The sequence below is a fragment of the Muntiacus reevesi genome, chromosome 7 (genome assembly GCF_963930625.1).
Source record: "Muntiacus reevesi chromosome 7, mMunRee1.1, whole genome shotgun sequence".
Classification (NCBI taxonomy): domain Eukaryota; kingdom Metazoa; phylum Chordata; class Mammalia; order Artiodactyla; family Cervidae; genus Muntiacus; species Muntiacus reevesi.
The window spans coordinates 65,710,758-65,738,242 of record NC_089255.1 but is presented as its reverse complement, the minus strand read 5'-3'; the positions used below and the strand labels follow the sequence as shown (position 1 = coordinate 65,738,242).

The following is a 27,485-nucleotide window of genomic DNA, read 5'->3' as shown; positions in this document are numbered from 1 at the left end:
TTATCATATAAATCTACCAACTTACATAACTCATTGGGAAAGCAAGGGATTAATTAGGCAATTTCAAGATGCATAAATACATTAATATTAACAAAATATACATGGTAATGGGGGAATACATTGAGACATAAATCAAAGATAATATAGCAGAATAAACTTACTTGTGGAAAACAGGCTTGCAATGCTTAGAAATTTTTTTCATATCTAATAATGTGACAGAGTCCTGGCACAATCCTCCTATTCATTATAGGACTATTAATTGCATCCTATGTACCTTGTATGAACTTGCTCTAGTGCATTTGTGAGTATAATATGAAGGGTCAGTGGAGGTCACTGTCATGGCAGTGATCTGGCACATCCACAGCTTTTGAAATGGTTCCTGTGCATACAACAAAGACAAACATCTGGCAATGGAAGGGGCTCAGGATGTGTTAACAGGGGTCTGCACACAGACGTGCATTTCAGGATCAGGTTAATTGGGAGCCCCAGCCAAGTCCAGACTCTCCCCCTGCCTTAGACACAGCATCTTTCTCCCCAGCTATCCAAAGGAGATTTTACTCAAAAGCATAAATCCTTAAAATTCCAGCCTTAGAAGTATACTGAGAGTTGATCTAACTGACTCTTTCATTTTACAGAAAGTGAAACTGAGGCAGAATTGTTGATGTGAGTTACAAGAGAGCTGACTAGCAGATGCCATAATTTGAATGCCTTCTGACTCCACTAAAGTAAGTTAAGTGTTAGTCGCTCAGTTGTGTCTGACTTTTTGCAATCCTGTGTATCGTAGCCCAACAGGCTCCTCTGTTCATGGAATTCTCCAGGCAAGAACACTGGAGTAGGTTGCATTCTCTTCTCTAGGGGATGTTCCCACCCAGGGATTGAATCCAGGTCGCTTGCATTGCAGGCAGATTTCTTTACCATCTGAGCCACCTAAATCTCCCTGCATTTTCTTACCATCATAAATTTCCTCTGATTTTAAACACATCTCCTACTATTGAGCAGAGATTACACTTAATATACCAGTTGGTCCTCAGTTGTCTCTTTATTTCTTGTATTATTTGACTTCAAATGCATTTTATAGTTCAAAGAGGCTTTGTGTATATGCCTTTAAACATATATGGATTCATAAATATATTGATTTGTTCATTTGTTGATATGTCTAATGATCAGTGTTTGTGTAGTAGCCATGGAAAGTATTCTAGGCATTTCAGAGAGGATTTAATGCAAGTTACAGAAGTGGTGGAAGGATTGGGTGGGGGGTGGGGGTGGGTTGTAAAACACAAAAATAGTTCAATTTAAGTAAGTCCCTAGAGGAGCAAAGGAAAAATTTTGTCTCCAGGGTTCATAGCTCACTGCCACTCTCAGAATCTGGCTGCTGAGTGAGAACCAGGGGAGGTCTGCTGCCCACTGACACTGCTGTCTCTGCTGCTACTGCTGCCCAGATCTGGAAAATGAAATAGCTCCTCCCCTTCTTCCACCTTGCAGTTTCTCATCAGTTCCTCCCACCAGCAGAATCTAACAAGCCAGCTGGCTAAAGTCTGGGAAATGTAGTTTACAGGCTTCTCACCCCAAAAGTGGAGATGAGTGAAGAAGGATTGATTAGGACCTGAGCAACCACAGACAGCATTCTGGCACACCCCACTGAAAATCCTTTGTCTTGGGCAAGAACAAGCTACATGTGTATTTTAGTGTCCCCATTGTTGCTCCCATCATCTTTTATCCTTATTTTCTTTCCTTTCTCCCCTCTTCACAATTGCATGCTAAGCAAGACACTTGGCATTGGGAATACAGAGTGAACAGATAGTGTTTCTACTCCCATGAGGGTTAGATTCTGGTGGAGGGTAACACAAATACATTCTGAGCTCTGTCCTAGTTCTTTCCTTTCCTGATGTTTGTTCATGCTTTCCCATTCCTAACTTTACCAGGATTGCGATCCCCTCATTTAAATGACATGCCAATGCTGCTTAATATTTATGTTTTAGAATGCTGTTTACACTTCTACTTTGAATGTAAATCACCTGTTTAATAGGATGCTACTCCAAGATTAAGAGAGGATATGAGTTAATGAGTGTGTGTGATTTCCAGAAGACTGTTTAAATTTCATACTCTTATCTTTTACAGCTGAGCCTCAGATCCCTGTAAGACTTTCTGTGTTTTCACTATAATCAATTTGAGAGGTATTAATAAATAGAAAGCTTTGTCAAAACAAAAAACAGAACTATAGTTTATAGAATTTTCTCAAGGATCCTCCCTGGAAAATGCATAAAAACCAGTTTGTTCACAAATTCAAGTGAATGAATTGACAGTTAACCATGCATTGGTGCTGTGTATTGAGAATACAGAAGAAAATAAGAAAGAGTCGCTGTTCTCAAGGAACTTGTAGCCTAGTGGGGTAGGCAGACAAGAGAATTAACAGTGACAGCCCAGGGTCAAAATGCCTAATTGTGGGGCAGGAACATAGAGAAGGGGTATCCATGTCAGCCTGAGGGTTCAGGGCAATTTCCAAGACAAGTGGGGTTTTAGATGAATTGGAAGAGTGCAGACAAGCCAAATGAAGAAGGAATAAGAAAGAGGAGACCTTTTGACACCTCCCTCCCCCAACACAAAGCCCTGGAGGGTCATGAGATGAGAGTGAAGGAAAGTATGACTTCCATGATGGATAAAATGAGATGAATGACATGATGGTTGTTAGCAGGAGTTGGGTTATGGAAGGATTTAAATACTGTGCAAAAGGCTTTAACCTGAAGAAAATGAACCAGCCACCAGCTTTAGGAGAAAGAATAAGATCACCATCGAGGGTTTATCAGAAGGACTCAAGACTGAGACAGCAGGACCATTGGAAGACATTGCAGTAATCACGTAAGAAACGATAACGCTCCTCTATGTAGTTGGAGGGAAAATGAAGAGAAAAGGCAGGGACAAGAAATATACAGGCTAGTAAGGCAATACAATAGAGTATATAGAGAAGGGCTGTGAGGGCAGGAGAAAGATCTAGAATGATTCCCTGGGTGCTGACTTTTATGACCGACAGGCCAGTGGTCCACTGACCAAGGCAGGGAAGTACAGGAGCAGGACAAAATCAGGAGCAGATATTGGGGCTGTGGCAGAGGGTTGGGTGAGAAGACTTTTAACATACAAAATTTAAAATACCTAAGAAACATCCTAGTGCTTGGTGGAAAATATGGATATGGAGCTCAGTAGACAGACTTGGATTATCTACATGGTTTGAGGAGCTGTCTGCTTGACAGTGAAGTCAGAGATGGGCAAGACATCATACAGGGAGAAGGGGGGAGCCCAAGGATAAATTGCTTGAGAACTTCCGCATTTAAAGGACATTCAGAGTAAAAGAAAAGCACAAGGAAACTAGGAGAGAATGGTTAGAACTGCAGGAGAAAAAGTCTGTGTGTTCTGCTTCATCTCATGAACCTGCACCTTCAGGTTGCTTTGGCTGGAAATTAGGAGACCATCCTTCCACTTCCAATTCCACCTTGAGTTCCACTAACGGTACCTTCAATACATACTACAAATCTGCTTGCCACTGGTAGCAGCTGGTTCCTAGTTCAAGTCACCTGCTCTCCACTGTCTATACAATCGCTTCCCACTCCTCCCTAGCTCCCTCTTGCCTAGCTATAATCCAGAGAACCTGCCTGTTTTGTTCATACGGCACAACATCACTTCTTGAATGAATAAATAATCAAGTGAATGAATGTAGCCACGCCTAATGGTACAAAGAAATCAAGAAAACTATTCTTTGCATTAGGCATTCTGGAAGACTCTGGTGATAGCTGTTTTCCTGAAGGAGTGGAGAGCCCTGAGGTTAAGTCTTGAATTCCCTGTGATGTTAGGGACCCTGATTATTCTCTGTGGCCAGAGATCACTCTCCTGTCGTTAGGCAGAAGAGCTGAAATTAAATTATTTCTTAAGATTTGAGAATAAAAATTTAAGCATTTACACTCCCCTTTCCATTGGGCATGGGGAATTTTTGCTCGTTGGACAAAAATGTCCATTATTCCCACTGCCCTTTTATGCTTTTAAGGAAATCACAGTATTAACAGTCCAAACTTTGAATCTTCCTTATGATTTTCCTTCAGCTCCCTCCAATGCGGATATGTCATAAGTTTCAATGACCTTAATGAGACCCAGGACCAAATCCCCTGGGCCCCGAATATTCTATTTCCCTGTCACATCTTATTAACTTTCAGGAAGTCAGGTAAGGAATTCTGTGCCTTTCACATTCTACTAAACTGAGGAGCAGTAGCTTTCACAATGGAAAATTTGTCTCACTTGGTAAATGCCTGCCAGATCATTATTGCACCTTTTTGCAACCTTTATGAGGTGTGGAGTGAGTGTTTTTAAGAGGAGAAAAAAAATCTAACAGGATTTCTCACGAACCAATTGCCAGAGTTGGCAGAAAAAGAGTAAAACTGAGTTGATGGGGTGGAGAGGTGGCGCTTTGGTGTAAAATTTGGGTCTCATTAGAGCTTGGCAGCACGGACCTAATGGAAGTCGGGGAGGATCCCTTGGATTGCCCGTCTGGGGAACGTCTCCAGAAAAAGACAGGTAGACAAATTCGGGCCTTGGGGCTGGAGCAGCATGCCCAGTCAAGAACTGCAACCTGATGTTTATTGCTTTGCTGCTGTTTCCCATTATGGCTGTCCCCTGAATGCTCTAGTACTGGGCACCATTTTTCAGACAGAAATTTAGTAACTCAATTGGCCTCTACCTGGGCTCTGTGGCAGGTGGGAATGAAGCTTGTTTTCCCTTAAAGTGACAACATGGTGATAAATAGGTCTCCTCTCTCTCCCTCTGTTGTCATATTCACCCTCTGGCCCTGCCGTATACGAAAACCCCTTCCAGTAGCACCTTGCTAGAAGGAGGTATGTATTAAATCTGTTCTCCCAAACTGAGCTTGAAGGAGGGTGCAGGCCCTGAACTGGATTTGGAGCCTGGTCACTGTTGATGATACCAGGTTTCCCTCAAGGTACTTCCACCCAAGAAGAAAATGCCAAGATTTTCAGGAGAGAATTTAACCCTCCCTCCCAGCTGCCCTACAAAGTAGGCAATTAGTCTTGGGGACTGTCAAGGTCAGAACAGCTGCAGGGGAAACCTGATGCAGGGAGCGGTCCAGAGAGGGGCACAGCAGGCACGGAGGACGTCCTCCAGCTGAATTTAGCAAAGAAAGGGGGTCACAGGAGGACATCTAATTCTCTAAATGGGATATAGACGGCAACTAGTCTCCCCAAGACTTTGAATTTGCTCCCAGACTGACTTTCAAGGGCCACAGAGATTCAGGGATCAGAAGGAGAACCCCAGAGACCTGGGAAGGTACCTTGAAAGTAGCCCCGTTAGGGACTTCCCTGGTGGTCCAGTGGCTAAGACTCCAAGGCCCCAATGCAGGGGGCCTAGGTTTGATCCTTGGTCAAGGAACTAGATCCCACCTGCCCCAATTAGGATTAACATTCTGAAACTAAATATTCCACATGCCGCAACTAAGACCTGGTGCAGCCAAATAAATTTTTAAAAAAAGAAGTAGCTCCATTAAGAACCTGCAGGAGGAAAGGGGTGCTTACTGCCCGTCCTTAATATCCCTGTCACCCAGGATTCCTAGGCCTTAGTCATCTGGGCTTCAAAGCTGGGCCATTTTAGTGGTACCAACAAACCAGTCAACAAACCAAGAAGGTACCTGTCTGGAGCACCTCCACTCAGAGTTAGGAAACCTTGATTTCTGTCTCCTGCCAAGTCCCTCCAGCTCTTAGGCCTCAAGGCTCAGTCAGGGAGAGGGTGTTCGCTGCTCGTGAACAAACCACAGGCCCTTCTCAGCTGTGCTCTGTAGTCTAACTCTGACCCTGCAGCAGAAGCATTTGAGGAGCTCTTAAAGAAATAAACTTTCAAACCCCAGCTCTAGAACCACTAGAGGTAGCACCCAGTAATTGTAAATTACTTCAAAAAGAGACTTAGATAATGCTGATGCAGCAATCCACAGGCTGGCTTTGAAAACACAATCCTATAAAACGAAAAATTCCAGGCCTGAAATCAAATTCCTTCTCTGCCACCAACCAACTTAACACTTAGATAAGCTATTTTAAAATCTCCAGGCCTTGATTTCCTCATCTCTATGTTACAGCTAATCTATTGATATTTTTTAAGCAGTGGCTTTTATTTGTATTTCCTTGCAGTCTTCTGAGGTCTTCTCTGGTAGCTCAGATAGTAAAGAATCTGCCTACAATGTGGGAGACCCAGATTCGATCCCTGGGTCAGGAAGATCCCGTGGAGAAGGGAATAGCAATGCGCTCCAGTATTCTTGCCTGGAGAATTTCATGGACAGAGGAGCCTGGTGGGCTACAGCCCATGGGGTTGCAAAAGAGCTTTAGCATTCATGCATGCTATCTTTCTTCTAAGACAGCAATTTGCAAGAGATTCAGTGTACCAGAGGAGAGGGTGGAGCCAATGGGTGCCACTCCCCTTTTAATGGGGAGCCAGGGCTGGGGACAGGGATCTTCAGAAAATTCCAGAAACTCCTCACTTTCCAAGGAACTGCCATCTCGAGAATTGTAGGGTTATCAGTGTTGTCTGCCACACTTTCCTACCTCCCTCTTTGCTCACTGTACAGAGAAAGGCAGACAAGTCAAATAAAGGAAATGGCATCAAGGCTTACTAAGATGCAGTTTCCTACAGTGAAGAACCTCTGGCAACAAACAGAAGGACATAGAAGTATTAGTATCTACAAAGCCCACTTGAATTGCCTTAATAACCCTTCCATCCAATGCATTAAGAGATACATTTCTAGCACAATTACTCTTATGTTTAATAATTAACCATTAAACTATGTAATGGAGAAGGAAATGGCAACCCACTCCAGTATTCTTGCCTGGAGAATTCCATGGGCAGAGGAGCCTGACGGGCTACAGTTCATGGGGCAACAAAGAATCAGACACGACTGAGCGACTAACACTAAACTATGTAATATGTATATGTATATGTGTGTGTAATGTATATGTGTGTGTATAGTCTTGATCAATTGTGTACTAATAATAATTCCATTGAGAATTTAACCCATAATAAATTTTCTTATAGAGTCCTGTGGTAACGCCCCCCCCCCAAAATAAGCAATTTGAAATTTTCAATGTACATACATATTTTTGTTGAAGAGCAGGATGATAGGGTGATTAATAAAAAAAATCTTTCAAGCATAAAAATATATCACATTAGGATAAAGTTATACAAGACAAGTGAAATGGAAATACAATTTCCAAGGAGGAAAAGAAACACTGTAAAATTTCCAACTTAAAAAAATAGCTTGTTCATGTGTTTTTTGAACCATGGGTATTAAATCACTATGGTATTTAGATTCCACTGGGTAAATTTAAAAGAGTGCTATAACAGCTTTATTCTAAAATGTCAATATTTACAATATGCCAGAAATTACATCCTTTTGCAACTCTTTCATTTAGATGAAAAGCATCTGATACCAACCTAAAAAGAAGGTCATTGCTTCCCAGAAGTTTTTGAAAGGACACAAAAAAAGGAATAGGAAGACCACAGGGCTATATCATAGGGCTGTATTACGTGCCAAGGCGGGAGGGGACACACATGTGGCTGAGAAGCAGAGGAAGCCATGGCCCTTTGGAGTCTGGGAATCAGGATAAGAGAGGCGGGGAGAGCGACGAGTCAGTGCAGTGTCCTCCAGTGGAAGGCAGCCTGAGGTTGCTCTCCGGGCCCCCCATGGCCCACGTGTGGCATTCAGGAAATTTCCATGAGCCTCAGCACAGACGGGTGGTCACCTCCTACAGACTTCACGACAGTACAGATGATCAGACCCCAGCCATGTGAGACTCGTATGACTCTGGAAGACCAGCTAGGCCCCACTGACCCTCTCTGGCCAGCCAGCCCAGCAGTAGAGCAACAAGTGTCCGGAAGCCCCATCCCCTGACTGTGGAATCCCAGTGAGTCCTGCCAATACCCAGGACATCTTTGGGGAATGGGGGACGTGAGAAATGCAGCAAGAGCAGATGTTCACCGAGGGAGAATGAGTCATCCAAAGGAGACTAATTAAAACAGCCCTGATAGGGAATTCAACTTAGAAAACCCTGACTATTGAAACAGGAAGGAGGCTATAAACCAGAAGAGACTGACGTGTTGTTGATTGGTAAGACTCAGTTTCGTGCTACCCAGCAGGCTGGGGATGCGTAAGGAAGTTCAAGTGAGCTGGAGCAAAGAGTTTGCATTGTCTTTCTGAACTGAGTGTCTTCTGAGCAGATACGCCACCCTACTACACCTGTAAATGAGGTCAACAATACTTCCCTTGCGAGGGTTCCTGTAAGAATTAGAAGGAACGTCTATAAAGCCAGCCAGAACATGTGGGCTTTGTGAAAGGCAACTGTGGTTGTTAATGTAAAATCCATCAGCCTCCACTGCTGCCTGTGAGGTGGTGAGAAGACCACTGGGCTGTAGTCCTGGGGCAGCGTCAAGCTGTGCCCACCTTCGTGTGGCAGCGTCGCTCTCTGGGCTCTGAAGCTCTCTTCTAACAGAGGCAGGAGGACACCTCCCCTGTCACGCTTTGCACTTTACCTTTGGGTACAAGGAGTGCTGCTCTGAGCTGTAATATGAATACTATACAGAGCCAGACAGGAGCCAGTTCTGAGGAAAAGCCCTCATACGCTTCTCAGAATCACTTCTCTGATAACTCAGGCGTTGTTATTAACAGACCTGACCCTTCCCCGACGGCTCAGTGGGTAAAGGATCCACCTGGGATGCAGGAGATGCAGGAGGTGCAGGTGCGATCCCTGGATCAGGACAACCCCCTGGAGAAGGAAATGGCAACCCACTGCAGTATTCTTGCCTGCGACTCCCATGGACAGAGGAGCCTGGCAGGCTACAGTCCATGGCGTTGCAAAGAGTCAGACACAGCTGAGCAACTGAGCACGCAGACCCTACCTTAGAACAGACTTGTTCCCAGGGAGCGCTCTATTGTCCCTGCAAGCAGGTCCTCAGTGAGCCCATCCTGGGGGTCCTCGATAAAGCTGGATCCCAGAGGATGTAGAACACCCAACTTCAGAAGCAGATCAACCATCAAACTCCTGAAATATAAGCCTCCACCCTGCTTCCCAGACCTCATGCCTAATTTCCTGTTCTTTCTCTCACTCAGGACCACCCACAGTGTGAATAGCTCTGGTCTCAGAAAACCTGGATCTGTCCCACCCAGACCTTATTTTTACCCTCTTCTGGTGACTGGAAGAAAGAACTGGGCCTCCCATGCTGCTATTGTGAGAAAGCCCTAACCGTGCCAGTGATAAAAGCACCTCCACAGATGAAAAAAAACACTTTCAGGTTAGATTTTCTCACCAAGTTCTCTCAGATAATGAATTCATTGATCAGATGTTAATTAAGCACCCACCAAGTGCAGGCCCCAGGCCATGTGCTCCCAGCCCATGCCAGGAAGATCCTACAGCCAAGTGGGGGCGTGTGGCTTTGACACTGAAGAATGAAATCTACCTGCTTATTGCCTAAGCAGTCTCTGCAAATTCCTTCCCATGGGGCTGATGATCAGCATAGAGACACCAGTATCTTCCACCCTGTGTCAACTCCCCAGGGTCCATCAACTAAAGGGTTAACACAGCAGGGGATGAGACCCATACTGGCTGTTAATATTTTCATACTATCGCTCCTTCCAACTACTATTTTGCAAGTCCTTCAATTCTGCTGGTCTTCTTTAGGTATCAATTAAAAAACCTAGGAAGAGAGATCACTATTCTGATCATCTATGCAGAAAGCCCAGATGAGTCTGGATGGCCTTTGGAATGTTCTCCATCATGCATATAGCCATATATAGGGAAATCTTGCCTAAAGAAAAATCTAACACTAAAACGTAGGTCTAAACAAAAGGCCAAGGAGGAATTCTAATTCCCTTTATAGGATTGATGAAAGATAGGATTCATTTGAACAATAGCTTTCTCCTAATGAATTTAAAATATGTTGCACCAGAAATTAATGCAATATTGTAAATCAACTATATCTCAATAAAAATCATGTTCCATTTATAATAATTAATTTATACACAATTGCCCAGGAACATGTCCATTGGGGAAATTGAATTCAAGAATTCCTTCTTTCATTCAACAAAATGTTATGAAGTATATCCACCATGTGCCAGGCACTGCTGACACCAGGGAAACAGTAGTGAATGAAACAGACAGTGGTTATGTTCATGGAGCTGACATTCTGGTGGGAGGAGACAAACAGCATGCACTTATGCAATTTATCAGGATGGGATAAGTGCTGTATGTAAACTAAAGTCGAGTAAAGGGGCTATCAGAGTACCTGGGTCAAGAATGGGGTGCTATCTTTATGGGGAAGTCCACTCTGCTTGGTAATGTTTGAGCTGAGATGTAGGACGAGGAAAGAAAGGAAACACACCTTGAAATCAGAGCATGCTTGGTGTGTTTGAGGAACAACAAAGGAGTCTAGTGTGGTTGGGTCCTGATGCAGCTGGGGTCGAGCCCGAAAAGGCAAGTGTGGAAGGGTATGAGGTTGGAGAAATGAGCCAGGACTTATGTTTGAACCGCCCGAAGCAGACATTTGTTCTGAAACAGTTCTCAATATGCCCAGCATATAGTCAGGACCCAGAAACTCCTTCACTCCTCAAGAAAATTCAATCATAAAATGCTAAACCAAATTTAGGAACTCTAAACACATTTTAGATTAAAAAACAATTTCCTTCCAATATCCTGTAACTTTAGGATATAAGCTGGCAAGCTGTATAGGGTCTACAAGGATTCTTTCTCACTCAATAAATGTGCTGTTGGCTACCCAGGCCTAGAGAGGAAAGAATGGTATTTTCACATATTTAATTCCACCCGGTTTTTGATTAGGTCTTTGTGTTGTACCACCAGCTCCGGGAAGGCTTTCTGATACACCAGCTGCTGACAGCTTGGTATGCAATTTTCATTGGAAAGATTATGCTCTGACACTGACCTCCAAATTCCCAATGATCAACATGAATGAGCTAAGATATACACCCCAGTGTCCCTCTTGACCCAAAGAGCTGTGCTGTTCACATCCTCACCTCTTCCTCTGATGATTTAGCTTTTATCCTACACTTTAAAAAAATTAAAACAATATCAACAACTTTCATGAGTTATTTTTCCCCCCTTTGTATCTCTAAGGAGTCCCTGGTATATGGGAAGGGCCAGGGTCCCCATGGACTCTTGGAGTGTCTGCCATAACAATGTCAAAGAAGAAAGATCATTTCTTTATGCAGTGAAATTGCAGTCACCTCACATGCTTGATTGTAGGAAGTTGTCAGGTAGCATCTCCGTAAGAGAATGCTGTTTCTAGAAACTGCTCAACTAGACAAACCATCTCTCAAAAGGATTTTCGCTTCTTAATCAAGCAGAAGAATAACATGGAGGAAATTTAGTAAATGATGATTCAACTCCCAAAAGCTACTAGAATTTGTTTTGTTCTTAGATTTAAAATAGCTTCAATAAAAACAAAACATTTCTCAATATAGAAATATATTAATGCAATTCAGAAAAGCATGAAGGAGAAGGTGAAAAAAAAGTTACTTGGTATCACAACCCATGTTAACATTTTGGTGAACCCCTTTTCAGACATGTTTATGTATGAGTACACACATATAATTTTACATAAATAGAATCAAAGCACACTTAAAATTTTGTGATTTACATTTTTTTCACTCTCATGTATCATGGACAGCTTTCTAAGTTATAACATATAGACTTAAATCATTATTTCAACTAGATGCATAATATCCCATTATATTGATACAAATTGTGAGTGTCAAAAAATCAGTTAACCATACTCATACATACAAAGAAATAAAACTTCTTTATGGGTCATAAATGGAGCCTTTCACCAGCTAGTGGAGAAAAAATAATTTAGTCCAATTCTACAATCTTAGTATAATTCTACAATGTGAACAATCCTCAAAGCATAACACTTTTTCTAGGCAAAACACTTTGCTGCTGTTGTTCAGTCACTCAGTAATGTTTGACTTTTTGCGATTTAATGGACTACAGCACACCAGGCTTCCCTGTTCTTCACCATCTCCCTGAGCTTGCTCAAACTCACGTCCATTGAGTTGGTGATGCCATCCAAATATCTCGTCCTCTGTCATCCCCTTCTTCTCCTGCCTTCAGTCTTTCCCAGCCTCAGTGTCTTTTCTAAAGAGTCAGCTCTTCGAATCAGGTGGCCAAAGTATTAGAGCTTCAGCTTTAGCCTCTGTCCTTCCAATGAAAATTCAGGACTGATTTCCTTTAGGATGGACTGGTTTGATCTCTGTGCAGTCCAAGGGACTCACAAGCCTCTTCTCCAACACCACAGTTCAAAAGCATCAATTCTTTGATGCTCAGCCTTCTTTATGGTCCAACTCTCACCTCCATAATGACTACTGGAAAAACCATGGCTTTGACTAGACAGACCTTTGTCAGCAAAGTAATGTCTCTGCTTTTTTACATGTTGTCTAGGTTTGTCACAGCTTTTCTTCCAAGGAGCAATTTCATGGCTTCAGTCACCAACTGCAGTGATTTTGGAGCCCAAGAAAATAAAGTCTCTCACTGTTTCCATTGTTTCCCCATCTATTTGCTATGAAGTGATAGAACTGGATGCCATGAGTTTTAAGCCAGCTTTTTCACTTTCTCGCTTTCATCAAGAGTTTCTTTAGTTCCTCTTGGCTTCCTGCCATAAAGGTAGTATCATCTGCATATCGCATATCTGAAGTTTTTGACGTTTCTCCCAGCAATCTTGATTCCAACTTGTGCTTCATCCAGCCTGGCATTTCACATGATATATTCTGCATGTAAATTAAATAAGCAGGGTGACAATATACAGCCTTGACACACTCCTTTCCCAATTTTCAATCAGTCTGATGTTCCATGCCCAGTTCTAACTGTTGCTTCTTGACCTGCACACAGATTTCTCAGGAGGCAGGTAAGGTGGTCTAGTATTCCCATCTCTTGAAGAATTTTCCACAGTTTTTTGTGATCCACACAGTCTAAGATTTTAGTGTCGTCAATGAAGCAGAAGTAGATTTTTTCTGGAATTCTCTTGCTTTTTCTGTGATCCAACAGATGTTGGCAATTTGATCTCTGGTCCCTCTGCCTTTTCACTAATCTCTCCTATTCATTGCTCTCCCACACCTTCTCACTAATAAAAGTGTCCAGCTGTATGACTGGGAAGGACAGAGATTATGTGATATTGCAGTGACAAGGATTCTCAGGTGCCCCTCCCCTGCTGATCTGCTAGATCCTAATTGGGACTTCAGTGATGTGGCAGGTACTGCCTGCCCCCTGAATAGAGAGGCTCTGGAAGTACAACTGGCCTTCTTGGTCTTTTTGTTCAGGTAATGAGCAAAATTCACCCATGAGATCACCCACTATATACCACCATGGTGGCCATCCCAGAAAGGTGTGGGGCTCCCATGCAACTCAACCAGTATAGGGCTGCCCAAGTTACACACTTAAAAGGAGACTATATGTTGACATCTTCCATTGCACCCCTGGGAATATACTGTTAAAGACAGATATTTGTAAGCCTAGAATGACTGTCTGATTATCCCATCTGGAGACAAGCCTGCTATAGCCTCAACCAACTGACCCTGATCTCAGAAGTCCCAACTCTGGTGGCCTCTTCCACCTGCCCCAGTCCCTGCTCATTCCGTAGGACTTTTAGCACCCCTATACCTCTTGAGGTTGCAGTGACTAGTACTTCCTTGGCCCAGAATGCTCCTGATAGCAGTGCCTGTGATCAGTAAAACACCATCCAGCTGGGTTTATAATTCTCTGAGGGGATCCAGATGGCCTATCACCTGCCTCCCCATCTTCTGTGGCGTCCAGAGTCCCCATCTTTGGTGTCTTCCTCTCTGTTCTGTGTTCTCAGAGTTTAGAGTTCTCAGTGTCCCATAGCCTCCCACATCAAAGCATCAGACACATTCCTTTTCACATCTTCCAGATCCATGAGGGTGGAGACCACATCTGCTTTGTTCACTCTAAAGTTCACACTGAGTTCCTATACAGGGCATTGTAGATGCTCAAGGCACATTGAGGGATGAACAAACAAAAGAAGGGATGAATACATACATTCAGTAATGAGGTTCTATGCCAAAGCAGCCTGAGAGGGGCATTTCCTGCCTAGCCCTTGACTTTGGTAATCCGGGGGATGCTGGTTCTATCTTCTGGGGTCTGTTAGAATTCAGATAGGATCCTTGGATAGGATCTTGTTCCTACTCTGACAGTGACTTCACTGTGTCTGGATGCCAGATTAGATTCTAATAGCAGGAGACACGAGGGAGGTTGGACATTCAAAAATACTGTTTCCTGACATCTGGACAGACAGAGAGAGAGAGCTAAGTGCTACCAGGAGATGAGCCAAACCCCATCATCACCCTGCTTTGTATTGTACTGTCTTACACTTATTAAGAGGTGAGAATTTCCCCATCATGATTTATCAAACAACTCTAATAAGTATATTTTATGGTCCAGGTCATATCCTTTCATGAGCCTCATTATTTTAAATCAGTTTTATAGCAATAAGAGAATAAGATGTACCATAAATTATTTTTCACTAAATGTCAATTAGTGGTTCTGTTTAAGCACTGCTTCTAAATCCAAAGGAAGAAAGTTGTTTGTGCTAAATATGTTGCTATGATAGGATGTGTCAAAAATGTAAGTTCATGTTAATTTTAATCCACTGAGATAAACCATAAAAGTCTTTTATTTTCATTAAAAAAATACTGCTTTTTTTGCCGACATCTGAAAAAACTGCTTGTGGATTTTTGCTGCCATTGTTTATTTATTTATTGCTTATTCCTTTATAAAATTTTTGTTGCTATTGTTTTTGCCAACATCTGAAAAAAAGTGCTTATGGAAAAAAATGCTTGTGGATTTCTGTTGCCATTGTTTATTTATTTAAAAGTAAGTTTCCCTTATTTTAAAAAAGTTACTGATTTTTTCTGTGGGTTAAAAAATATAACTGTAATTGGCTCTGGCCAGCCATAAATTCAGGGAGAAAACTAGGCTTTTTCTTGTACTATGAGTAAGTTACCTAGACAGGTGTTCTAATGATCTTGTTTTTATGACAACTGCCTCTGTTCAGGATGTATTTATTGAAAACTTCCTCCAACTACTTCAGAGGTATACTTTTAAAGCAAAAGTATGATATATTTCTAACTTTTTGCTAGAGTGAAATACTGCCACCTTTTCTTAGATGGAGGTGGGGAGATGCCATCCTTCTATACTGTTGACTCTAACGCAGGCCAAGATCAGCTCCACACCTTTGTGCTTCGCAGCCCTCATTCATCCGAGCAGTTTTCACCCAATGTGCTCGCTGGTCTGCTCCCCGTGGTATCAGCTGGCACTTATCTCAAGGCCACCTTTAAAGCAGGCTCCGTCAGGAATTCTGTGCTGTGGTTAACCTCTCTTCCCCTTGGATTGCCCACCAGTCTTGCTCTAATAGAACATCATCCAGGAGATCTACTCTCCAGCATAGTGCTCACAGCCAACAGTACCTAAAATTTTCTAAGAGGATGCATCCTAAGTGCTCTTACCACACACAAGTACACACAAGATAATAATATTAATAATAGTAATAATAAAGGAGGCAAAAGAAAAGTAGCCCCTTCCAGAAGGTGATGAATATGTCTGTGGCTTTGAAAGTGATTTATGCTCAAACTCATCAAGCTGTATACAATAAACATGTGCAATTTTTTACAAGTCAATCATACCTCAATAAAGTGGTTTATAAAAAATAAATATTTTTTTAAATTAGGGAAAAAACCCTTGGGTCATATCTCTCTCTCAGCTAATGACCCAGTATGGCTGGCTGCTGAAATCACATTATATTTTTCTTCCACCAAGATCACCTCTCCTGATCACAGGCTGGGTGAGAAGCAGCCTTCTGTTCACCCAGGAATAAAAGGTAATCATCAAGAAGCATCGTGCTATAAAATTCCATTTTCAGGCTTATCAACTCAAGTTATGAAAAACAAGAACATCCAAAATTAATGGGAATAAAGCAGTACTTAGAGAAGACATTAGTAAAAGCAGAGCTGGTAACCAGTTTCAGTCTGGTTAAAGTAGATATTTTCATCTTTAACAACAAAAGCAAAGAAAGAGTGGCATCAGGAAGCTAGGAATAGGTATTTCAGGAAAAGGATCCCAGTCTTGAAGTTAATGAGTTTCCCCACACAAGTCCCATGTGTTCAGGCCTGCTGATAACATCACAAGCGTTATTTCAGGACAGCCAGGACGGAATCACAGAGCTATGCCATGCAGCACGTGGTTTGTAAGTTCAAGCTTCAGTGAGGATTTCTGCATTTACCCAAAACCCTTTGAAATGACTATGTAAGGATGTAAGCACAATTTTCTACTTCTACATTGTTGGTGTTGCTGTTTTGATATATCTCAAAATTTTTGTAACTGCAATTTGAGACAATGTGATTTGATTAAATGTGTGAAATTTTCCAGGGTGAGTGCATGTAATTCATGTTTCTAAATACATGTTATAAAATGCATGTTGCTTATTAGCTTTCTAGCAGTCTCTTAACTCTCCTATTTTCATCCCTTTAATTTTTATTAAATGATTTTCTTTTTTCAGCATTATCTTCTTTATTCCTAACTTCAAGGAAATAATTATTTAAATGACCTTATTTTCTACTAACCTTTGGAAATATTTTCCCTATCAGCTCCCATCTTTTTCAGTTATATTTTCTACAACAGTTCTCGGTAGTGTTGTCCAGAGACATAACAGTTAGCACTTACTGGCCACTTACTGCATGCCAGGCACTGCATTATCTCATTTAATTTACTGAAAGCACAGTTGTAAATTCTCCTGTTGCTTTTGCTTAGGAGAATTTGCTAAAGCCCCGTTTATTAGTGTGAGAATTAGTAGCAGTTTGCTGCTTGGAGTAGACTAAAAACACATTCTGCTCTGTATTCAAGCCAAGGGACTGAATGTGGCTGCCGGGTCCAGCTGGCCATGGGAAATGTCTGGATGATTTCATTTAACGCCTTTAGAAATATTTCTCACTGGGCTAATTCAAGGAAAATGGCTTGTCATGGATGATATCTGACTATAATAAGCAGCTAAAGTGCTTTCCCAATAAATATTGTAAAATGAAACAGGTGTAAAGCCACAGTTGGAAAATCAGCAGCCAAAGAGTGCTGCAAGGATTATGGGCCAACTTTCCAGCAGAAGGCTAATGCCTGAGAAGTAGCAAGGACCCGTGTTAGCAGGGCATTTCCCCCACCTCCAATGCTCTTTAGAAATTCATCATTTATTCAAGCATTCATTTAATAAATATTGATACACTACATAGAGGCACTTTTCTGGGTCTTAGCAGGACACAAAGATTAATGTGTTTCAGCCTTAAGGAGTTGCTCCTTAAGGAGCAGAATGCTCCCTGCTGTGTATAGAGAAAACCCATGTCCCTGAGTTGGAGGTACCACGGGGCAATGAGTCTGGATTGGATAGAGAGAAAAGACCTGCAGAAGAAGCTCTAAAAGAGCAAGGTGGTGGGTGCTGGGGGCAGGAAACAGCTCCCCTCTCACCTAGAGGAATACCAGGGTTTAGAGACCTGCAAGGTGAGAGCTGGGCCCAGGCCTGTGGCCTGTGAGTCCTCCCTTCTGTGTAGAGGAGTTGGAGCAGAGGGGGTGGCAGGCATGGAGGACACCCAAGGGCATACCTTGCAGGTCGGTCAACTGGCTTCTGCTTGCTTACCAGCCCCCAGCATCCACTGCAGAGAGAGGAGGGGCCCAAAGCTAGTGTATTCAGCAGAGCTCCAGGGAGGTGGGAGCTGTGGGGTGGAACGGAGGGGCCTTACATGACCCAAAGAAGGGACAGCCAAGGTTGTGAGGAAGTCAATGACTCTTAAGGGAGAGAATGGGCCCTGAGATTCTCCTGACTCCAATACGTGCATCGTGATGCTGATGATGATGAGGTACTGAACGTTTACAATGTGCTAAACATTTTTCTAGATGCCTTACACGTGGTATCATTTAATCTTGATAACAACTGTATGAAGTAAATAGTATCCTTACCCGCATTTGACAAATGATAAACCGGAGTACAAGAGAGGTGACAGAAGTTCCCACATCTAATACCCACACAGCTGGATTTCAAATGCAGGCTGTCTGCCCTGGCCTCACACTGTTAATTACTCAGCAATTTTGCCCCCTCAAAATGGTAATGCTTCAGAGAAATGAAAACCCTTACACTCATGATGCCAGCCCAGCATCAGTCAACACAGGAATCAAACATGCATCTCAAAGAGCATATAATCAGGATAGCTCAGCCACATCAGTGCAAGACAAGGCTTTTGGGTTTATTTGCTTCATTCTATCTGACTTGGAATTTGAGCAGAAGTTTATGCTAATGGGGTGAAGATATTAGCAGGTCCTAAAAGCCAGTAGGATAACCACCCCTGTGATGCTATATGGGAATGCTAAAAATCATTTTGTTACGATTAACATGTGGGTCAAGACCAGACCACATTTAGACATGAGCTTCCAATGGCTAACATCTCTTAAAATTCCAATATATCATTGCCAAGTGTGGAATTACACAAATGCATGTGTACATGCTCATTCATTCAGTCGTGTCTGACTCTTTGAGACCCCATGGACTGTAGACCTCCAGGTTCCTCTGTCCATGGAATTTTCCAAGGGAGAATACTGGAGTGGGTTGCCATTTCCTACTCCGGGGATCTTCCCAATCCAGGGATTGAACCCACGTCTTTTGCATCTCCTGCGTTGGGAGGTGGATTCTTTACCACTGTGCCTTTTTCCAGTAATGCTGTCGTATCTTGAATTAGAGTTTAAAAAAACAAGGAAAATAATACTTCTGGATTTCAGGCTTTGGGTGAGGGACAGAGGGAGAAGGAGATTAATGAAGGCATATTTTAAAAAGTTATGTACACATAAAAACCTGTACATGAGTGTTTGTAGTAGCTCTATTCTCAAGTAAAAACTAGAGATGATTCAGATGCCCAACAATAAGTGAAGAGTGTAAAGTGGTACATCCATACAAGGACTATTACTCAGTAACAAAAACATGAACTATTGAAACATCCCCCCCCCCCCACTGCCACAAGTTATATGTGCTAATCATTAAAGTCCATTTCTGTGGGGCTGACCACCTATTCTTTCTTTCATATACTCTTAAAAACACTCAGAAAAAAGTGACAATCCCATAATAGTCTGAGAAATCAGTGCCTGGGCAGTTTGTTTTCGGAGAAGGCAATGGCAGCCCACTCCAGTGTTCTTGCCTGGAGAATCCCAGGGACGGGGGAGCCTGGTGGGCTGCCGTCTATGGGGTCGCACAGAGTCGGACACGACTGACGTGACTTAGCAGCAGCAGCAGCAGCAGCAGTATGCTGGAGCCAGCTTGTACCTTTCACCTTGCCCCAACTCCATGCTCAGTGACATCATAATGATGCCTAAAATTTGCTATCACACATCACACATGAGTGCTAAGTCGCTTCAATCGTGTCCAACTCTTTGAGACTCCATGGCCTATAGCCCGCCAGGTTCCTCTGTCCATGGGATTTTTCAGGCACGAATACCGGAGTGGGTTGCCATTCCCTTCTCCAGGGGATTTTCCCAACCCAGGGATTGAACCCACATCTTTTACATCTCCTGCATTGGTGGGTGGGTTCTTTACCAGCAGGGCCACCTGGGAAGCCTCTTTACATCACGGAAATAAGCAAATCAGAGGTCACTTACAATCCTGAGAGCTAGTTACTAAAGCTTTACCAGCACATCACTGTGGATGAGTCACATGAATAAGTTATTTTAGAAAGTTCCGAAGGTGGGCAGTGGGGATAATCCAAGACAGAGAAATCTAACTCAGTTCATATTTTGTAGCAACATCCCTGTACAATCCCTCATGTATCACCACTTGACAATCAGTTCTGAACCAGTCACATTTCTAAACAGAAATAAGACTTGAGTGGAAAAACCTGAGAGATCCGAATAACGAAAATATTTCAACTTTAATAAATAAAGTTCTTTCACATTTCTCAGGGACCCATGAAAAATAAACATTTTTGAAATGTTCAAAAAGTTTCTGAAAACCTGGGAAAATAAAATATCATCCAGCACAATGAGACAAGTTGCTAAAAGGGAAAACACATGGGCAAGACTGGTTTTGACTACCTGCAGGTGCCATGTATGCATCTTGAGGAAGGTGATTCAGCACCTACAAAAATTATTGCCTGAATGCCTTACAAGTCATTTGTAATGATCAAAAACCTGTATCTTCAAAAAAGCATTTGACAAAATCCAACACTCTTCCATGATAAGGAAAAAGATCCTCAGAAAGCTAGGAATAAAGGGGAACTTTCTTAACTCCATACAAAATTTCTAAGAACAAAAACAAACCATCAAAAGTGAATGAAAAAAGCCTATACAACTAGAAAGTGAAAGTTGTTCAGTCATCTTCAACTCTTTGCCACCCCATGACCTATACAGTCTGTGGAATTCTCCAGGCCAGGATACTGGAGTGGGTAGCCTTTCCCTTCTCCAAGGGATCTTCCCAACCCAGGGATCAAACCCAGGTCTCCCGCATTGCAGGTGGATTCCTTATCAGTTGACCCACAAGGGAAGCCCAAGAATACTGAAGTGGGTAGCCTATCCCTTCTCCAGAGGCTCTTCCCAACCCAGGAATCTGGGGTTTCCTGCATTGCAGGTGGATTCTTTACCAACTGAGCTCTCAGGGAAGCCCCTATACAATTAACATCATACTTAATAGAGAAACACTGAATGCTTTCTCCCTAAGATTAGGGAAAGGGCTCTAAATTGTTTCTCTCTCTCTCTTACTCAACATAGAAAATGTTAGTTACTCATGTCCCACTCTTTGCCACCCTGTGGACTGTAGCCCACCAGGCTTCTCTGCCCATGGAATTTTTCAGACAAGAATACTAGAGCGGGTAGCCATTCCCTTCTCCAGGGGATCTTCCCAACCCAGAGATCGAATCTGGGTCTCCTGCATTGCAGGCAGTTTCTTTACTGCCTATGCCGTCAGGGAAACCCCTTATTCAACATAAGACTCACAATTTATTCAACATAGTATTGAAAGTTCCATGTTGTAATAGGGCAACAAAAAGAAATAAAAGGCATTAAGATTGGAAACAAAGAAATTAAAATGTCCCTATTTTCAGATAACATTAGTGTCTTTGTAAAAAAGCCCAAGGAATATACGAAAACAAAGCAAAACTCAAAGACCTTTCTAGAACCAATAAGTGAGTTCACTAGGCTTGTAGAATATAAGATTAATATTTTTAAATTAATCATATTTATATGTATCAATAGTAATAATGATGTATGGAGAATAAAATTAAAAACATAATATCATTCACAACAAAGAAAATGAATACCTGGATATAAACTAAAAAAACATGTACAGAATCTTCATGCTGAAATTTACAAAACATTGAAGAAAGAAATCAAAGACCTAAATAATTGAGGGATATATGGTATTTGTGGATTGAAAGACTCAACATAGATGTAATTTATCCCTAAATCAATACACAGCTTTAATGCAATCTCTATTGAAATCCCCAGCAAGAGTTTTTGTAGATTCAAACAGCATTATTCTAAAATTTGTATGAAAAGGCAAAGTAACTAGAATAGCTAAAAACAATTTTGAAAAATAAAGTGGTAGGAATCATTCTACTTTATATTAAAGATATTAAAGAGATATATGACTTGGCTCCATAGCTTGGGGGTTAGAGTGCTGGTCTTATAAACCAGGGGTCACAAGTTCAAATCTTGCTGGGGCCTAGGCAGAGTGTCTTTCCCATAAGGAGGGTGATTCTCTGTACTTTGAACTTCCCTGGTTGCTCAGACGGTAAAGAATCTGCCTGCAGCGCAGAAGAGCAGGGTTCGATCCTTGGGTCGGGAAGATCCCCTGGAGAATGGAATGGCTATTCACTCCAATATTCTTGCCTGGAGAATTGCATAGACAGAGGAACCTGACAGGCTACAGTCCATGGGGTCACAAAGAAATGGATACGACTGAGTGACTAACATTTTCACTTTCACAATAATCAAGATGGTGTGGTTTTGTTAGAGGGATAAATGTATAGATCAGTGGAATAGAATACAAAACCCATAAATAGGCCCACACAAATATGTCCAACTGATTTTTTTTCATAAAAGTGCAAGAGCAATTCAATGCAGGCAGGACAGCCTTTACAACAGATATTACTGAAGCAATGAGACATCAGAAGCCAAAAAAAAAAAATAAAACAGAACAAAAAAGGAAGAGCCTGGCCTTAGTCTCTTGCATGCTCCGTCTCTCAGTTGTGTCCAAGTCTTCACTACCCTATGGAGTGTAGACCACCAGGCTCCTCTCTCCATGGAATTCTGCAGGCAAGAATACTGGAGTGGGTTGCCATTTCCTTCTCCAGGGGGTCTTCCCAACCCAGGGATTGAACTCAGGTCTCTTGCACTGGCAGTCAGATTCTTTACCACTGAGCCACCAGGGATGCCCTTATGAAAAATCATCTCAAAATGAATCACAGACTAAATGTACAATTCAAAATTAAGTGTTATAGCTCTTCTAGAATTGGTCTAGTAGGTTTCTGGTCTTTATCAGAAGACCCCTTATAGAAAAAAAAATAAATGTGAACTATAACTTTTAGAAAAAAACTGGAGAAAAATTGGGGGGTGTAGGACTAAATAAAGAATTCTACAAAAGCATAATCTATAAAAGGAAAAACTGATAAATTAGACCTCATCCAAAACTTTCAATTTTGCTATGCAAAAGATCTTAAAAGGATGAAAAGATAAGCCACAAACTAGGAAAAAATACATGCAAACCACATAGTCAACAAAAGGACTAGAATCTAGAATATATAAAAACTCAACATTAAAAAACAAACAATCTAATTAGGAAATGAGAAAAAAGCATTAATAACATGTCACCAAAGAGAATATACAGATGGCAAGTAAGCATATGAAAAGATGTTCAACAGCATTATCCATCAGGGGAATGCAAATTAAAACTCCAATGATAAATCACCACACACCTCCCATCCAAGTACTAACCAGACCCGACCCTGCTTAGCTTCCGAGATCAGACGAGATCGGGTGCGTTCAGGGTGGTATGGCCGTAGACACCACACATCTTTCAAAGTGGCTAAAATGAAAAGCAATAGGAGCGCCAAATTCTGTCAAGAATGCAAAAAACTGGATCATCTCAGATTGCTGCTGAGAATGAAAAATAAAACTCTGGAAAACAATTTGGCAGCTGTACACAAAACACACATGTGACTACCATACAACCCAGCAATAACACTCCTGGACGTTTCTCCCAGATCATTAAAATTTATGTTTACATCAACATCTGTGTACAAATAGTCATAACAGCTTTATTCATATTGACCAAAAACTAGAAACAACTCAGATGTCTTTCACCAGATAATCACTGAACACATGTGGTACATCCATACCATGGAATACGACTCAACGATGAAAAGGACAAACTATTGATACACATGGCTCAGATGAATCTCCAGGGAATTAAGCTAGATGAGAAAAAAAAAAAAAAGAGCAATCCTAAACCACAGATTTTGTGGTTTTATTTATATAGCATTCTTGAAATAACAGAATTATAGACATGATGAACAGGTTAGTTGTTGCCAAGAGAGGACACCATGAGGGATTCTTGTGGAGATAAAAATGCTCTTTTCCTTGATACATCAATGAAATATCCTGGTTGAAATAATGTAAAATGGTTTTATAAAATGTCACCATTGGGAGAAATTTAGCAAATTGTACACAGGATATCTGTACTATTTCTTAGTGATTCATGTGAATCTACAATTATCTCAAAATGAAAATTCCATTTTTTTTTTTTTAAACCTACATCTTGGGAACTTGATTGTTTTCTTTTTACATTTTTATCTGTGATTTTTGCTTATAATTTTTTGTAAGTTTCTTTGAAAATATTAGCCAATATGTATATTTAAGGAATTTTTTAAGTGTTTGGTCATTTGACACAGTCATTCTAAGCCCGGAAATACAGCCTGAGAAAAAACTCAAAATGCAGACAGAGATGTTTATTGTAACAATATGTGCTAACACAAGATCCTGAAATCAACTTCATGTCCAGCATCTAAGGAGAGATTAAAATATCACATCCAAATGAAAGAATATTCTACAACCATTAAAGAAAATTTTTTTACCCCCCCAAATTTCAATCATATGTATAGTATTCACAATGTGCAAGGCACTATTCCAAGATCTTTCCAAATATTAACTCATTTAGTTCTCATAGCAAGCCTTTGAGGTAACTACAATTATTACTGAATGAGGAAACTCAGGCAAAGAGAAATTAAAAATTTTGCCCAAAGTTATACAATGAATAAATAGCAAAGTTGGAGTCTGAATGCAGAGAGTCCTGGTTCCAAAGTCTGTACTATTCATCATTACACTATTTAGCCATTGTTGGGTATTATTATTATGGAGTAGAAGTAAAACTTTAAGTCAGATGCTAAAATAATGAAAAATGCAGAATTGTTCTAGAGATATATGGTTGATGACAACCAGCACAGAGAAAAAATGTCAGAGCAGATATATTGCTATAACTGCTTATGGAATCTAGAGTCAAACAGTTTGAACTAAGTATCAGTTCCCCCAATTCTAACCTATATGGCCTTGCATAAACCATTTAATCTGTCTGGGCATGAATTGAATAATCTATGAAATAAGATTTAAAAGCACCTATTTTTCAGACTCATTGAGAGGATTATTGAAGTTAATATGTATAAAGTAATTCTAATATAGTACATAACAAATGCTAGTTTCTTTTCTCTCTGTTAACATCTAAAGCACTGTTTTTAAAGAAGGCAGAACATATTCAGATGATCACATCAAAACATATGCCTCATGACAAATGTACCATCTCCTGATTATAACCAGCAAAATAAAATGGATGCAAGAATCTAAGTGGCTTAAAGGACCATCTTAACTACATAGCCTAAAATGTTCCTGGGAAATGTAGAATCCACAGTGTGTGTAGTTGAAGCATCTCCTAGAGCTTGAATACCCAGCACAAACAGCAAGTGGGTGATTCTCGGTAACAATGTTTACTTGATAAATACAGCAGACACTATAAAACATCCCTTGCAAAGTCCTAACACTTAACAACATCAAAAGCAAATGTATACCATCCAATCTTTTATGGAACTTTATGACTCTGTAAAAATGGAAACAATAGACTATTGCATCAACATACAATCCCAATACAACAATGAGGCTCAAGAGACTCTGAGATACACCATCTGGAGCAAGAGAAAGAGAAAGTGATCAAATATAACTAAACTATCTGTAGCAGGTCCAAACAAGTAGTGTGGTATTACTTACAGCTGGGGACAGATGCTCAGAGACCCTTAAGTAAAGTGTTGTGACTTATGAGTTTTCTTGTCACAAGGATTTTTAAAAAGTCTTTCCTAAAAAAAAAAAAAAAAGTCTTTCCTACACAAAGCATGAACCTGAGGGGGAATGGACTATCTGCCATGATACAAAATGTGTTTTACATTGATCATTTTAACAGTCAGGTAATTTCATATTTCATATCAATAGCGATGACAGTAAAATCCTGTGTCTAGAATTCATACAATCTAAATTTTTGCAAGTTGCCAAGGAAAGAATGTACGTTTTGGAGCTAAATGGAGGTTGGTCTCCTCTCTCTTTAGCATTAAGGTGACTTTGAGCAAGTCATTTATGTTCCTTTAATTCTCAGTTTTTGTTCTGGTTTCTCTTCCATAGGTAAGAAGTGGATTTATCCAGATTCAGAGAGAAGCGCTCTCCACAGAGTGTGGGCCATAGCAGAGGGCGAGTGCCTAAGTCTCAGTTTTATTCAGCTCTAAGGTGAAGAAAATTACTTAACCTTGAATAATTGTTATAAGATTATAGATTAGGTACGGAAAAGGAAAATATCAAGTGACCACTAAATCAACTGCTATTATTATTATTAAATTTAAAACTGTGAAACTCTTTAAACATTAACAATATTTCCTGGGGCAAAAATCATACAGGATGAAATAGATAAAACCTGAATAGTTCTAAAACGATTAAGTAACTGATTAATAAATACCTGAAAAAAAAAATCTTCAGACCCAGATGTCTTCTGTGGTGAATTCTCCCAAACATTTAAAAGAAGAAATCATGCATATATTGCAGTATCATTTTCAGCAGCCAAGATATGAAAGCAAGATAGGTAAACAACTTAAGTGCCCGTCAGTGGATGAATGGATAAAGAAGACACACGTGCACACACACACACACACACAAAGGAATACCACTCAGCCATAAAAGAGAGTGGAATCTGGCCATTTGTAAAACATGGATGGGTCCTGAGGGCATTATGCTAAGTGAAGTAAGTCAGAGGAAAGAAAAATATCGATATGATCTAGCATGTGGAATCTAAAAAACAAAACAGTAACAACAACATTAAACCAAGTTTACAGATATAGAAAGCAGACTGGCAGTTGCCAGAGAGAAAGGTGGATGGGGAAGTGGGCAAAAATAGGTGAAGAAGGAAAAAGGTACAAACTTGTTTGAAAGTTCCTAAGAAAGTAAATATTAAAAGTTCTCACAAGAAAAAAGAATTTTTGTCATGTGTATAGTGATGGTTGGTAGCTTATTATGGTGATCATTTTACAGTGTATATAAATATCAAATCATTATGCTATATATCTGAAACTAATGTAATTTATATTATAATTGATATTGCATAATATATTGTTATATAAATTATAGTATCAATTATACCTCAACAAAAATTAATTTATTAATTTTTCAAAAGAAATCATACAAATCCTATAAAACTCTCAGAAAGTGGAAACACAAAAACATATCCAACCTCATTTTATGAGACCAGAAGTCATTATCCTGATGCCAAACCAGATTATAAGAATAAAAGAAAAGAAAATAAGAACAATATTCCTTATGAACGTAGATGCAAAAATCCTTAACAAAATGTCAGTACATCGCATCTAACAATACATAAAAGGAATAATACACCACAACCAAATGGGGTTTATCCAGGGAATGTTTAAAACATGAGCTCATGTTTAAAACTCAATCATGCAATCCACAATATTAGCATTCTAAAAAAAAACCATATGATCATAAGCAATTGATGCAGAAAAAACATTTGAAAAAAATCAACATCCATTATGACAAAAACTCTGAACAAACTAGAACTACAAGAGAACTTCGTCAACTTGATAAAAGGTGTCTACAAAAAACCTATAACTAACATTATACTTAATAATGTAAGCTAAATATTCTATCTCCAACACAGGGAACAAGGCAAGGATGTCCACTCTCAGCAGTCGTTTTCAATATCAGCAAGTCTTGTTGAGTGCAACTGGCAATAAACAGAAATAAAAGACATACCAAATAGAAAGAAAGAAAGAAAACTTCACTATTCATACATAATGCAATTGTCTACATAAAAGCTTA

The 27,485-nt window shown here is 40.6% G+C and overlaps 2 non-coding genes across 2 annotated transcripts; both read left to right on the top strand.

The window, feature by feature from the left end:
• Positions 1-21,718: 21,718 nt before the first annotated feature.
• On the top strand, positions 21,719-21,791 carry TRNAI-UAU (transfer RNA isoleucine (anticodon UAU)). Its single transcript has one exon. It is a non-coding gene; the product is annotated as a tRNA-Ile (tRNA).
• A 765-nt stretch (positions 21,792-22,556) lies between these two features.
• Positions 22,557-22,617, top strand: LOC136172760 (U7 small nuclear RNA). Its single transcript, XR_010664101.1, has one exon. It is a non-coding gene; the product is annotated as a U7 small nuclear RNA (small nuclear RNA).
• The last annotated feature ends 4,868 nt before the right edge of the window (positions 22,618-27,485 follow it).